A 9,414-nucleotide genomic window follows, 5' to 3' on the forward strand; every position below is an offset into this window, starting at 1 on the left:
CATAAGTAAATATATATATACACATATAATAAATATTATGTTATTATATTTACATATATAATATATGTATTTTGTTTTATGTCTTTGAGAATATTCTGTTGTTTGTTAAACCACACAACCTAAAATAACAGTAGTAATCTATAAAATTGTACCCATATGATCCTGTAACAGTATTTAAAATAAATTAAATAGCTATAGCTGGACTGGGGTTTGTAGGATTAATTCAGTCAGATTGACTCACTGTTTGGTATAATCAATTGCTTCATTACTGATTGTTAAAATGTAATAAAACCTATAATTAACATCCTTATAAACAATCTCATCAGATTACACTTAGAGAACTACTAGAGAATTAATAAGAGTGAAATAATCCCAGGCAGTAATGATAGCACTTTGGGCCTTACTTTTAATCAATAAACTTGATTGTAAATACAACTGATAGAAATAATAAGAAAAACAAAATCCATGAGTAAATTTCTTTATTTGTTCTTAATTGTGAGTTGTAAATTTAGGATACATGTCATCAATACATAAGACATACACATTTTTAAGAGTTAGAGAACAAATTAACTTAATTTGTAAAACAGGATTTGATACTTATATTCTGAGAAAGATAATGATTATCATTAGATTTTTAGATAAAATTTTTCAAGATTGATACCTTAAATATTCACAATTTATAAAATTGCTATTACAAAAAGACACGCAGCTTGTCTGAAAAGGACATTCTTATTTTAAAAATATAGAACAATTATTAAAATTCCTTTCTCTTTTCTTATGTCTTAATGTCTAGAAACCATTATAAATAAATAGCATTAAGAATTATAAACATTAGAGGAAACAAACAAGGAACTACAATGACAATAAAAAGATCAGTGTTTAGAAATGTTAAAGAGTAGCTCAGTGGAAACTTGGCATCTTATTATGCCCAGAATCACAATTTTAATATCTATGAATGTGTAACATTCAGAACTTCTATAGTTAGATTTGAATGTACTCTCAGCAAGCAGTGGAAGGTTTATCAGGTTGCCTAAAACTCACCAGTGTCATGTAACAATAACCTTTATTTTCTTACTCCCTTTTTCAGTCTATCTCATGTTGCTTCCATTGTTGGTTTTGCATTTATTTATTTTTTTTTAAGAAACTGAATCCAACAGAGATTACATCCAATACCAACTGTTACAGATAATTCTGTTTAAATGCACTGCCATAGGCTGAGAGATCTGCAACTCTTACTGATGCTGGCCCACATTCTGATATACTTTTTTTTTAAAGATTTTATTTATTCATGAGAGAGAGAGAAGCAGAGACACAGGCAGAGGGAGAAGCAGGCTTCATGCAGGGAGCCTGACGTGGGACTCGATCCTGGGTCTGCAGGGTCAGACCCTGGGCCGAAGGTGGCCCTAAATCACTAAGCCACCTGGGCTCCCTATACTTTTATTGCAATTGAATATTTAGAGTTTTATTTACACTGAAGGAAACTGCTCTTATATCTAAGTTGAATAAATAAAAAAGTCAAATCATAAAATCAAATGAACACTAAATCAAAAATTTACCCTATATTTCAGGTAATTTTTGGTGGTTTGTACCAACATTAATTTAAAAAATAATTAAGTTAGAACACCTGGGTGCCTCAGTTGTTGGAGCATCTGACTCTTGACTTTGGGTCAGTTCATGATCTCATGGTGGTGGGATGGAGCCCAAATTCTGCTCTGTGCTCAGGGAGGAATCTGCTTGAGATTCTCTCTCTCCCTCTGCCCCTTCCCCTGCATGTGCATGCTCCCTCTTTCTTTCTGTTGCTTAAATAAATAAATAAATAAATAAATAAATAAATAAATAAATAAAATATTTTTAAAATAATATAAAATTTAAAATAACTAAGGAGTGCCTACTGGATATTAGCAATTGTCTTAGGTGAAAGGTATACTATGTTTAGCAAGACATAAGTTTATGCTTTCATGGAAGATCCTTCATTTTCTAGTTGAAGAGATAGACACAAAAAGTAAATTAATTAGTTCATTTTTGGTGGTTATAAGATATGTTAAGCAAAACATAGTGACTTAGGAAGTGAGAATGCTATGTGAAGACCAAAGTATTTTCTTTTTTTTTTCCAAAGTATTTTCAAATCTGGTTGCAAGTTCATCATGAAGGGAGTTTTAAAGTTATCTTTCTAACCTAAAAACAAGTAAAAAACTGAAAACATGCAACTCATTTTAGAATCTCTCAAAGAACTGAGATCACAAGGCAAATCACTGGCCCAAAATTGGAGAAACAACCAGTCAGCTATATACAGCACAACTTTTCTGAGCAGAAACCCATGAGCAAAAAATCAGTACAGGATAGGAAAATTTAAACTGTAATTGGCAAACTGCCAGAGGTTCAGTGTGAACAATTTTGAGAATGAAAAATTCTAGGAGTACATACCAGCCTTAGGGAACATACACCTTTGTATTACCTCCAGGAACTCCATTAGGTTCTTACAGTTAAGATCAGAGAAAAACCTCCTTATGATTCTGGCAAGAGGAGGGAAAAAACAACCATTTGAAATATATCAAAACATTCTGTTCTTCTTAACACAGACTGCCTTCAAGAAAAACTATTTTGCTAGAGCCTCATTTATTGGAGTTTTACCAAAGCCACACTAACCTGGAGAGAAAGAAATATCTAACTCTAGCTCCTTCTAGCTCTCCAAATGGGGAAATGGACATACTCAACTCAAGCTAGTCTTCTAGCTAATCCTTCCTCCCACCTAAAGAGGTGGGAGGATAAAAGCACTTTTGAAGTTCACAAGTCAAGGGTACAGGGTCCCTAAAAGACTAAGATCTAATCATAGAACTATAGGTTGCTTTCTGTATTCCCATTTAGCATATTACTAAAGTCTCACAGTTCCTTTTACCCAGTACATAATGTCCAGTTTTCAATAATAATAAAAAATACTAAAACTCATAAAACACAGGTTCAAGAGACAGATCAAACATTAGAATCAGTGTTTAATATAGCAGGAATTTGGAGATTACTAGAGAAACAATTTCAAATAACTATGATTAATATACTAAAATCTCTAATAGAAAAATTAAACAATACAAGAGTAGTTGGATAATGTAAACAGTGAGATGAAGACACTAAGAAATAGTTTAAAAATCCTAACACTGTAACAGAAATGGAGATGCCTTTGATAAATTTTTAATAGACCTGACACAGCTAAATAAAGAATCTCTGAGTTTGAGGATATGTCAACATTCTTCTTAATCAAAAAGCTGAGAAAACCAATGAAAAAAATGGAACAGAATATCCAAGAACAGTGGGAAAACTATGAAAGATTAAATGTATGGGTAGTAGGAATACTAGAAGGAGAATAGAAAAAAGAACAAAAGAAATATTTGAAGTAATAATAACTGAGCATCCCCCCAAATGAATGTCAGAAACCAAATCATATCCAGAAAGCTCAGAGAAAGGCAAATAGGATAACTGAGGGGGTTGGGGGATGGAGGGGAAGGTCTTGAAAGAATTTGGAGATGAGAGCAGGGGGAGAGCCGTTACCTATGGAGGAGAAAAGATAAGAATTGCATACCATTTCTCCCCTGGAATCATACAACCAAGAAGAGGGCAAAGTGAATATTTAAGACATATTGAGAAGAAAAAAAATATTGAGAAGACAAAAGCATCAAGTCACAATTATGTATCCTGCAAAATTACCTTTCAAAGGTGAAGGAGTAATAATGACTGTCAGATAAATAAATATTGTGGGAATTAATTGTAGTAACCCTGTCTCTCAAGAAATGTTAAAAGAAAATTCCTCAGAAAATAGAAAGAAAGAAAACGATATGGGTCGGAACATGAACATAAAGGAAGAGCAATAGAGAAAGAAAAAGTGAAAGTAAAACAAAATCTTCCATTTTTCTAATGATTAATCTAGTATATAACATTTTTCAAAATAATAACAATGTATTTAATAATAATAACATATAATTGAAATGAATGGCAACAGTAGCAAAAAGTATTAGAGGGAGGATTAGGCATACTTTTTATATAAGGTACTTACACAACCTATGAAGTAGTATATTTGAATGTAGAAATGGAATAGTTGTATATGCAAAATTTTAAAAAGAAGTTTAATTGATATGCTGGTAAAGGAGAGAAAAAGGAATAATAAAATGTGTAATTAAAACCACAAAAGGCAGAAAAAGGAACAAAGAAAAAGATCAATAAATAGAAAAAAGTAACATACATAGTAGACATTAATCCAACTATATCACCAAATACTCTTATTTTTTAATTTAAATTTCATTATAGTTAGCATTAGTGTATATTAGTTTCAGGTGTACAATATAGTGATTCAACAATTTCATTCATCTCCAGTGCTCTGTAGGACTAGTGCATTCCTTAATCCTCATCACCTATTTCACCCATTCCCCAACTCACTTTCCCTCTGGTTACCATCAATTTGTTCTAATTGTCTGTTTCTCGAACTCTCTCTCTCTGTCTCTCTGTTTTCCCTTTGCTTGTTTTTATTCCTTTATTAAATTCCACATGAGAGAAATCATATGGTATTTATGTTTCTCTGACCTATTCCACTTAAAATACTCTGTAGCTCCTTCGATGTTGTTGCAAATGGCAAGATTTCATTCCTTTTTATGGCTGAATAATATTCTATTATATTCTAATAATCTCATCTTTATCCATTCATCCATTGATGAACACTGGACGGCTTCCATGATTTGGCTACTGTCCATAATGCTGCTATAAACATAAAGAAGCACGTATCCCTTCGAATACTGTTTTTTGTATATTGGGGGTGAAAACCCAGTAGTGTGATTGTAGGATCTTACGGTGCTTCTATTTTTAATTTTTGAGGAATAGCCATATTTTTTTACCAGAATGGCTGCTCCAGTTTTCATTCCCACCAACAGTGGCAGAGGGTTCCTTTTCTCCACATCCTTGCCAATACTTGTTTCTTGTGTTTTTTATTTTAGCCATTCACACAAGTGTGAAGTGATATCCCATTGTAGTTTTGATTTGAATTTCCCTGATGATGAATGATGTTGACCATCTTTTCATGTGCTTTTTGGACATCTGGATGTCTTCTTTGGAGAAATGTCTGTTAATGTTTTCTGCCCATCTTTTAAGATTTGTCTTTTGAGTGTTGAGTTGTATGAGTCCTTTTAAAATTTTGGATACTAACTCTTTATCAGATATGTCATTTGCAAATATCTTCTCTAACTCAGCAGGTTGTCTTTTAGTTCTGTTGATTGTTTCCTTCACTGTACCGAAGCTTTTTATTTTGATTAAGTCCCAGTAGTTTATTTTTGCTTTTATTTCACTTGCCTCAGGAGACATCTACTAAAATGTTGCTATGGCCAATGTCAGAGACATTTCTGCCTATGCTCTCTTTTAGGTTTTTATGGTTTCAAATCTCACATTTAGGTCCTTGATCCATTTAGTGTTTTGTTTCTTTTTTTTTGTATATGGTATAATATAGTGGTCCAGTTTCATTCTTTTGCATGTAGCTGACAAGTTTTCTCTACACCATTTGTTAAAAATACTATCTTTTGCCCACTAGATATTCTTTTCTCCTTTGTTAAAAATAAATTGACCATATAATTTTGGGTTTCATTCTAGGTTTTCTCTTCTGTTCCATTGATCTATGTATCTATTTTTGTGCCGGTACCACACTGTTTTGATTACTACAACATTGTAATATAACTTGATGTCTGGAATCCAACAATTACTTTAAAGGTCAGTGGTCTAAGCATAGCAATTAAAAAGCCAGAAATTTTCAGAGTAGATAAAAAGCTAAGTCTCAACTGCATGTCTACAAGAAATCCACTTTATTTTTTTAAAAATATTTTATTTATTTGTTTGACAGAGAGACGGAGAAAAAGAGAGCATAAGTAGGGGAGTGGCAGGCAGAGGGAGAAGCAGGTTCCCCACTGAGCAGGTATCTTGATGCGGAGCTCAGTTCCAGGACCCTGGGACCAACCCAAGGTGAAAGAAGACACTTAACTGACTGAGTCACACAGGCACCCCCAATAAATCCACTTTAAATATAAAAACATGTACATTAAATGGATGATGAAATACATGCTAAGTACACTAATTATAAGAAAGCCAGAGTAGCTATATTAATTTCAGACAGAGCAGACTTCAGAGAAAGAGAATTAAAAGGAATAAAGATGGACATTACATGATGATAAAGGGGTCAATTAAACAAGAAGTCATAATGATCTTTAATGTGTATATACCTAACAGCACAACATCAAGATACATGAGGTGAAAACTGCTAGAATTGGAAGGAGAAATAGATGAAATCACTATTATAATTGGAAATTCTTTTTTTTTCTTTTTTTTTCTTTTTTTTTAATTTATTTTTTATTGGTGTTTAATTTACTAACATACAGAATAACCCCCAGTGCCCGTCACCCATTCACTCCCACCCCCCGCCCTCCTCCCCTTCCACCACCCCTAGTTCGTTTCCCAGAGTTAGCAGTCTTTATGTTCTGTCTCCCTTCTGATATTTCCCACACATTTCTTCTCCCTTCCCTTATATTCCCTTTCACTATTATTTATATTCCCCAAATGAATGAGAACATATAATGTTTGTCCTTCTCTGACTGACTTACTTCACTCAGCATAATACCCTCCAGTTCCATCCACGTTGAAGCAAATGGTGGGTATTTGTCATTTCTAATAGCTGAGTAATATTCAACACTCCTTATCAGTAATAAACAGATCCATCAGGCAGCAAATCAGTAAGGACAGAGTTAAACTGAACAGCATAATTAGATATAATTGCCATATATAGAATCATATATGACAGTAGGATGTGCATACTTTGTAAGCTTACATGGAACATTTACCATGACATACCTACCACATTCTGGATCATAAAACACACCAAACCAAATTTAAAGAAATAGAAGTTATACAATATATGCTTTTAAACAAGAATTAAATTAAGCCAGAACTGAAAAACAGAAAGATGACTGGAAATTCTCAAACAGCATACTTCTAAATAAAACATGGGTCAAAAAATAAATATCAAGTGAGATTAAAAAAATTTAACCTAATAAAAATGAAAGCATAACTTCTCAAAATTTGTGGAATGCAGTGAAAATGGTGCTTGCGGGGAAGTTTATACAATTGATTGCATATGTTACAAAACAAGAAACAGCTAAAATCAGTAATATAACTTTCCAGCTTAGGAAATTATAACAAGAACAAATTAACTCCAAAGTAAGCAGAAGAAAAGATTTTAGCAGAATTCGGTGAAATTGGAAGTAGGAAATCATTAGAGAAAAACAAAGAAACACAGAGTTGACTATAAAAAAAAAAAGAATAACATTTACAAAATTTTAGCCAAGGTAACTAAGAAAGGATGGAGAATACTCTAATTACTAAGCTCATAAATGAAAGGGGCAGCATCAACAAAAAATTGTGTAACCATTTAAAAGACAATATATACTACCTAACAATGCTATGGTCACACATTTAATAATCTTAATAACCTTAATAGGCCAATTCCTTTACAGACAGAATCTACCAAACCTTACACAAGAACTACAAAATCTGAAAATACCTCTGTCTGTTAAAAACTTGAATCAATAAGTGACAACTTTTCAAAACAAAAAGTACCAGGGCCAAATGATTTCACTGTTGAATTCTACCTAAAATTCAAGGTAGAAATTCTATCAATTCTCTATTATCTCTTCCAGATTATAGAATAAGAGGGATTACTTCCTAACTCATTTTTGAAACCCACATTACCTTAATAACACCACCAAAGAAAAGAACACTAAAGAGCAATTACTCTGATGAACATAGATGCAAAAATCCTCAATAAAATATCAAATTAAATCCAACAATGTACAAAAAGAATTATACATCAGGACCAAGAGGAATTCATTCCAGGCAAGGGAGATTGGTTCAATATTCAAAATCAATTAATGTAAAGCATCGTATCAATAGGCATATGATTGCATCAATGCATATAAAAAATCATTTGGCAAAATCCAATGCCAATTCATGTAAAAAATAACCCTCAATAAATAAATAAAGGAAGACTTTCTCAACAAAACAAAGAATATCTACAAAAACTCATCAGTTAGCATCATTGAGAAACTAGAAGCTTTCTTATTAAGGTCACAAACAAGGCAAAGATGTCCCCATTTATTGCCGGATCCCGGCGGCAGAAGCGTCCTTGCTGTCCTGTGTCCTCCTGGCCTCTACCTGTCCCGGGGGAGTGCCGGATGTTGGGCTGTGTCCCCGGGCACCCTGGGCTCCGGGGCCTGAACCACTGGAATCGTGCTCTCATGGCCCCGCTGGGTGCACACTGCAGCCCTTTAGGGAGCTCGGCCCCGGGGTGTGGTGTGCTCTCCCCCCGGGGCACAGGTCCTCTACTAGTGCCCTTGGTAGCCTGAGGGCATCCCCGCCCCTTCTGGGATCCTGCTCCAACTCCCTACAAGCGCCTTTCCGTTGGGAAGATTGGTGAAGCTCCTGCTTCTCCGGGACGGGCTTTCCTGTCCTGGGGACACTCGCCCCGGCCTTAGTCCGGCTCTTCCCGGGGACCCTCCCCCTTGGATGCCTTTTGTTTCTTTATTTTTTTCCCTACCTTGATAGAAGTGCGAACTCTTCTCACTGTAGCATTCCAGCTGTTCTCTCTTTAAATCTCAGGCCGAATTCACAGGTTTTCAGGATGATTTGAAGGTTATCTAGGAAAAAAAAAGAGAAAGTTATCTAGGTAATTTGGAGGGGACTTGGGGACCCTACTCTTCCGCCATCTTGCCCCCTTCCCCAAGAAATGACATTAAATGGTAATTTAAATACACAGAAACCAATAAAGAGAATCAGAAATGCTAAATAAAAAGTTAAATATAACAAATCTTAAAAAATATATAGCAAATCTTATGAATGTATACCTACTCTTTTTTTTCTTTTATCAGCCTTATAATAAAAAGACAAATTTTTCAAAAGTGGTAATTTTCACAATGTAAATTAGGTCTATACATATGGAGATATAATTTGTATATAAATAATAGCACAACTAGTGGAAAATGGAATGAATCTAACAGTGAAATGTGTATATCTTACTAAAATTATTATAAATTGAAAGGTCCCAAGAATTTAAGATGCATATGGCATACCCTAAAACAACCACTAAGAAAATGACTCAAAAATATAGTGAAAATTCATTACAGGACTCAAAATCTCAAAATAGAAAATACCTAATTCATGAGAAAGCAGTAAGAGAGGAATAGAGGAACAAAAAAGATTTGAAACATACTGAGAACAAAAGTAAAATGGTAGACACAAATTCAACTATAACAGGAATTAGACTAAATATGTATGGATTGAGTAATCCAAACAAAGACGTAGATTGTCAAACTAGACTTAACTATTAAAAAAGACAGACTCTAC

This window comes from Canis lupus, chromosome X, assembly GCF_003254725.2.
Source record: "Canis lupus dingo isolate Sandy chromosome X, ASM325472v2, whole genome shotgun sequence".
NCBI lineage: Eukaryota > Metazoa > Chordata > Mammalia > Carnivora > Canidae > Canis > Canis lupus.